The sequence below is a fragment of the Belonocnema kinseyi genome, chromosome 2, assembly GCF_010883055.1.
Source record: "Belonocnema kinseyi isolate 2016_QV_RU_SX_M_011 chromosome 2, B_treatae_v1, whole genome shotgun sequence".
In the NCBI taxonomy this organism is placed as follows: Eukaryota; Metazoa; Arthropoda; class Insecta; order Hymenoptera; family Cynipidae; genus Belonocnema; species Belonocnema kinseyi.
Window position 1 is genome coordinate 28,341,996 of NC_046658.1, and position 6,176 is coordinate 28,348,171.

Sequence of the window (6,176 nt, forward strand, 5' to 3'; positions counted from 1 at the left end):
TACTGTTACTATTGTTTATCCTACGTAATGCGAAAGAGTAGAATATAAGTAGTAGTTAAGTTAGACTAAGGATGGAATTGTAAATATATGTACAGAGAGCGGTGGCCCTCAAACCCGTAAAAGGGAGAGATTAAATGCATACATACATACATATAAAATCGAAAAATTGTTTTAAATCTTGTATATTTTCTTCTGACACATTTAAAACATTCAAAAATCTTTTTTTTTTTCATTTTCTCAACAATCTTATAAAAATTATATTTATATAAATTTGAAATCAAAATGATAATACCTATTTTCTTGTTGCTAATTCTCAGAATTATTTTCAGCTCGCGTTAAGGTGTTCACAAATATTTAACAAATGAATAGTTATTTGAAATTTGTATGTTCTATTACACAGGCTAACATGGTTTTATTGTTAGAAAGTGGAGGATCATTTCCGAAGTAATTTTTTACGTAGAATCCGAATCCGGGGTTAGAATCGGCCCATCACGTCAGGATTTTAAGATATTTGAGGTTATGAACCCAACAAATAGCGTTTTTGGCTACTTTTGATGTTATGTAGAGAAGACACAAAAAAATTTGGAATATTTTCTTTAGTTGTATCATATAGTACTGCTCTGTCTCTTTAATTTGAGAGTCTCAGAGTTCAATTACCATTTTTCTTTACCAAGTTACGCCAATTTGAAATTACGAGATATGACCCATTATGCCTTGAGCATTTGCTTTAAATACTTTCAGGCAGACATTTTCTACTGGGTGTTTTCTCTGGAAAATTTGTACCTGGACGCGTTCAGGGTTGTTGAAACCTCAACAAATTTGGTGTTTTGTGTACATAACCTCAAAAGTAGCCAAAAAAGCCATTTTTTGGGTACAGAACCTTAAATATATTAAAATCCTCACGTGATGGGTCAATTTTGACCCTGGATTCGGATTCTACGTAAAAAATTACTACAGAAATGACCCTCCACTTTCCAACAACTGACATGACCTCATTATTTGCATACCTGTGTTATCATTAATATTATTTTGTATTTCTTATGATATTGAAAAAAGTTTTCAATGGGTTAATTACAATTAGTACTTACATTAAGGTAACTTCAATATTTGTATGACTGAGAAAATATTGAAAAAGCATTTATTGTTATACCAAAATATTGTTTAATTTATTTCTAGACAATAATCCATCTTAAAAAAGTCTCTTATGTTTCTAAACATTAAATAAAAAATGTTACGTAACGGCGTGGAGAAGTTTTTTCTAAAGGTGATGTTACGTCTATTACATGGGGCGGCGGGGGTGTAAAAAGGTAGCAAATAACGCTATCTAATATGTAAACGCTCTCTAAGGAGTCCCATATATACACTAAAAAAAATGCATTAAATCAAGTAAGCTAATTTACTTGGCTGATTTTACTTGAAAGAAGTATTTTCTTTTCACAGGGGACCGATTTTCTTGAATCAAGAAAATAATAGAATCAGGACAACTATGTGAATCGAAAATATATTTACTCTAAGCAAAAAAACTATTGAGTTAATTTGTTCCATTATACTTATTTGCGTGAAGTTTAATAAAATATTGAATGAAGAATATTATATTCTTATGATAAATAACTAAAACTCTAACAAAATGTTTCTTGATCAAAGTAAATTCATATACTTATTATGACAACTATTTTAATTGAAACAATGTTCATGTTCTTGAGACGAGAAAATGAATGTATTCAGCGAAGAAATAATTTCTCTTAGAATAATGCTTGAATATTTTCCTTCAAATAATGATTAATTTGAAACGAATGTCAGATTTACTTCGAAGATACCTATGTTATCAAGATACAATTACATAAATTTTTTCCACATAAGGACCGCAGACTTGATACAATAGACATCGCACACATACTATGAAAATTAATATATTGGTCTAAATTAATTTACTTCTTACTGCAAAAGTATCTTATTAAATATAATAATCGACAAGTTCACATTGTATAAAGTTGGTTCTCTTCGCCGCTAACAATTATTTTGAAATTCAATAATATTAATAAAATTCAAAACATTGGTGCACATAATCAATTTTATTTAAACAAATGTAGATAGGAATTTGCAACTTTGATAAACTACTAACTTTAGGCTGACATACAAATCAAATCACTCCTAAAACTATTTAAAAAATGATAAGTTACTTGCGTCGGTAAGTTTTTGGTGGTAAGAATTAAAAAATTTTTTAATATATTTGAAAAAAGTGTTTTTAATTTTGAAATAATTACGCAAGGCTTAAAAGTCATTTCATTCCTAAAATTATTAAAAGGTTATAAATGTACTGCGTCTATAATTTTTTTCACTGATTATTTGTATGTATTAATCTACTTAAAATTAAACCATTTCGAATTCTTTTAACCGTGAAACATTTTTGTGAATCGGAAAATGACTGGGAGTTTTTTTCCTCGATTAAAACGGCCACCCTGAAATTATTTTTGTGTACTGTTCGAAGTAACAAAAAATCATCCGAACATAAAAATAAAAATAATTATTCATGCCAAATACAGGAATTCTTTATTCAATAAAGAAATATTACTTTTTTAAATTCGGCTAGATTGAAATTGATTTTTAAAAACTTAAAAATGTTTTTATGTGAAACTTATTTAATTTAAATTAGAGTTGTAAGACATAGTTGTAGTTTTTTTACACACAATTTTCGTGTTCGTTAAAGCAGTTTGAAAATCACAAAAATGGCAAAATTCATTGAAGTTATAAGTAACAAAAAATAGTTTTGAAAATATAAAATGATCATGTGTTATTACAATTTAAACTAAATAAGTTTTAGGCAACAGATTTTTTAACTTAAAAAAAATGTTAATCTAGCCGAATTAAAAAAATTAATTTTTCCTTAAGGCCATGTGGTGAGTGGTTCACGTGACCAGATTCATAACTTACCGCCATTTTTATTATTTCCCAGCTTATTATCACACAAAAGGCCACATCGAGTTGAAAATATGGGATACTAAACAAGAAGCACTAAGAATGATGCATGTGGTCGTAAATTTGTGTAGTTATGAAAAAAGCTTTTTTATAAATATTTTTATTTGCTTTGTTCAAAATTATTAAAATTTAGGACCAGGCCCACCTTTCTCAGTGCTTCTTATTTATTATCCCAAATTTTTAACTCGATGTGGCGCTTCGTGTGAAAATAAGTTGGGAAATAAAAAAAGTGAGGGTAAGGTAGGAATCCAGTCACGTGACCCACTCATAACATGGCCTGACTGAAACACAAATTCCTTTATTAGGCAGAAATTTTTTTCATAATTTTCAATTTTATATTCTTACTTGCTTTTTGAAATAGTTAGTATCTTGTTTTATATTTTTATGTTATTAATTGGCAATGCAATGCTTCCCGCGTACTGTAGCACGCATATAATGTTGCTATTTTAAATAATTAAGTATAGATTTAGGTTTTTTAAAATAAAATTAGAAAAATTAAGTTTTCCAGTCAATAAATTCGATGGCCATAGAAAATTTCATTACAACATGTCATTAATTATAGAAAATTTAATGCGGATATTATTAATATCTATATTTATAAAAACTTAATAAAATTAAGCTTTTCAGTCAAAGAATTCATTAATCATAGAAAATGTCTTGGACTACAAATGGTTAAAATTTTGGTAATCACCCATATACTTACATAATTCTTTTTTATTATGTAAATAATAAAAAATAAATATATAACAGCATAAGGTAAGTGTGCCAGTTATCGGAAGCTTAAGGCGAATTATAGCTTAAGAAATGGGTTTTATCGGATAAAGCGTATCTTTAGAAAGGCAAATTACTTATTACTTGTAACATATCCTATTAGAATGAATATTATAAGAAGTTCGAAGTTATAAATACAAGAATGCATGGGTTATCGGCGAGTCAGAAATCTGGCTGCTTTAGTTATCGGCACTTCGATATGTGAGTGATCGGCAAGTGCGTTTAGGAAAAAACAATTTTGCTGAGAAGAAAGAACACAACAGCTTACTTACCATATATGTAAAATACTGCCCATTTGCAGACAACCCATGCATTGACGAAGACTGGCACATTTACCTTAAAACAAAATTATAAGCTTTAAAAAATGCTTACAAATACATTATTAAATTTTCTTGACAATTTAAAAAAATGTTATGCGTTTTTAAAGCAAAATATTGAAGAAAAAAGGATTCAATAACATTTTTAAAAAGTTGATTAGGAATGCGTTTTATTTTATAAAAGAACAATTAAAAAATTGACAATTAAAATTTATTTAATAAAATAATTGAGAATGCAAGGAGGAAGAAAACAAATATTTTTCATCCGGCCACCGTGAGACTCCATCACTTTTAACCTGCAAGTTCTTGCTCTAAACGTTTCTTTACAGAATTCTTGTTTCTTCTGATTTCAAAGTATTTTATATTTGAAAGAAAAATAAAGTATGGAGCACTTTTTAGAATAAGTACTATTGAAATTAGCGATCAATTTTTTCAGAGTATTGAGCCCTTTGTAAAATAAGTGAAGTTTAATTATTTTTTGCATATTTTAAATTGTTGTTTTAGGAAAGTAATTCCATATTCAAATATTTGTAAAAAAAACCTATGATGAAAGAATTTGTTTTTAAGCGTTTTAAATATTTAGAAACAAGAAGTATTAAGCCCCTTGTTAAATAAGTGATACTTGCTTTGGGTTTTCACATATTTTAAATTATTGTTTAAGAACTGTTATTTTGCATTAAAAATTGAGTAAGAGAGCATTATATACAATAAAAGAGTTGAATAAATTGAAAACTGCGCATTGTATGGAGAATTTTTGTTTATTGTTTATTACTTTTAGATATTTTATAACATTTTTAAATATATTAAGAAAAAAAGCATCGAGCCTTTTTTGGAAATAAATAAAATCAATTCCAAGATTTTTCTAAATAAAAAATGGTATATTAAAGTCTCTCGAAAATTTTCAAGCGTTATCAGAAAGATATTTTCTTAAAAGAAACATTGAGTTCAACAACGTTTAGTTTGAAGATGGTTGAGACTCACCATACGATTTCGCACGACTCTGCCTTGAAATTCATAGCAGAGATTTTGTCAACGAAATCCAAGTGCTTCGTTAGAGAAGTGGTTAGAGCGCGCGGTTAGGGACAAACTAGGTCAGGTAGTTTAGGTAGGGTTCGAATCCTCGGGGAGTGCGATTTTTCAAAGCGTCTAGGTGTACGATTATATGTGTAAGTAACAGTGTGCGCGAATGACGTATTTTAATAATTAAAAAAATGAATATTATATAACAATAATTTTGAAACAATTTTTTTTCTTTGAGAAATAGTGTTCAGTTGACGCACTAGTATATTGTTCTGATAATACATATTCTTATATTAAGAAAATATATTCTTAAAGTGTATCAGAAATGATTTCTTGGAAGTAAACTATATTCTACATTCTAATACATCTCTATATAAAGTAACACAATATAGTTTTAGAATAATAAAATGCGATATTCTATCTAAGAATACATTTTCTCAGATTAAGAAAATGTACGCTTGTTCCAAGCATGCGGTAGCAAGTATTTATATATTTATTTTGAACACACTCATATTCTATCGTCCCCATTCGTACCTGCGATTCACTTGAATCAAGTAACATTTACTTGATTCAAGAACAATTTTTTTTTCAGTGTAGAGACACTGTAGACACACATAGAGTCCCACAATAAATTTTATAAAATAATTTCTGGTATTTGGCACCAGTTGAATCCATTTAGACCTTGTTAGAACAACCATATATGGCCAGAGCAGGCCAATATAAGACTCCCATAATGAACTTCGAAATAATTTATCGCTTTATTATTCTTTTTTAGATATCTTCACAGGCTTTGATAAAATTTGTCATTTCATTGACATCTTGGTTATTATTATATTAAGTAAGTCCTAGATACATTTATATAATATATTTGTGCATGTTTCATTGTTAATAATAAAGTAAAGGAGTTTCATATAAGAGCTAGTGTCTGATTTTTTGAATGAAACATCTGCTGATTTGTAGGCATAAAGCAAAAATTGCCTGATGGTACGAAGATACAGTCTGTCAAGTTAAAGCGTGGGTGGCTTTACTCGCAGTCGGTAAGGTGTATCGACATGATTTTGGTGTCAAAATATTAAGAATAGCTCCCTCTTT

The 6,176-nt window shown here is 28.5% G+C and overlaps 1 protein-coding gene across 3 annotated transcripts in view; it reads right to left on the minus strand.

Moving 5' to 3' along the window:
* LOC117168150 (mitochondrial folate transporter/carrier) overlaps nucleotides 1-6,176 on the minus strand; it is a 188,106-nt gene that overhangs the window by 21,613 nt on the left and 160,317 nt on the right. For 2 of the 3 annotated variants that reach the window (XR_004466466.1, XR_004466464.1), the window contains one exon: nucleotides 4,020-4,083. The exons of the other annotated variant lie outside the window; for it this stretch is intronic. The gene's annotated coding sequence lies outside the window, so the exon portion shown is untranslated. The remainder of the gene's footprint in view (nucleotides 1-4,019; nucleotides 4,084-6,176) is intronic. 3 annotated transcript variants of the gene reach the window in all.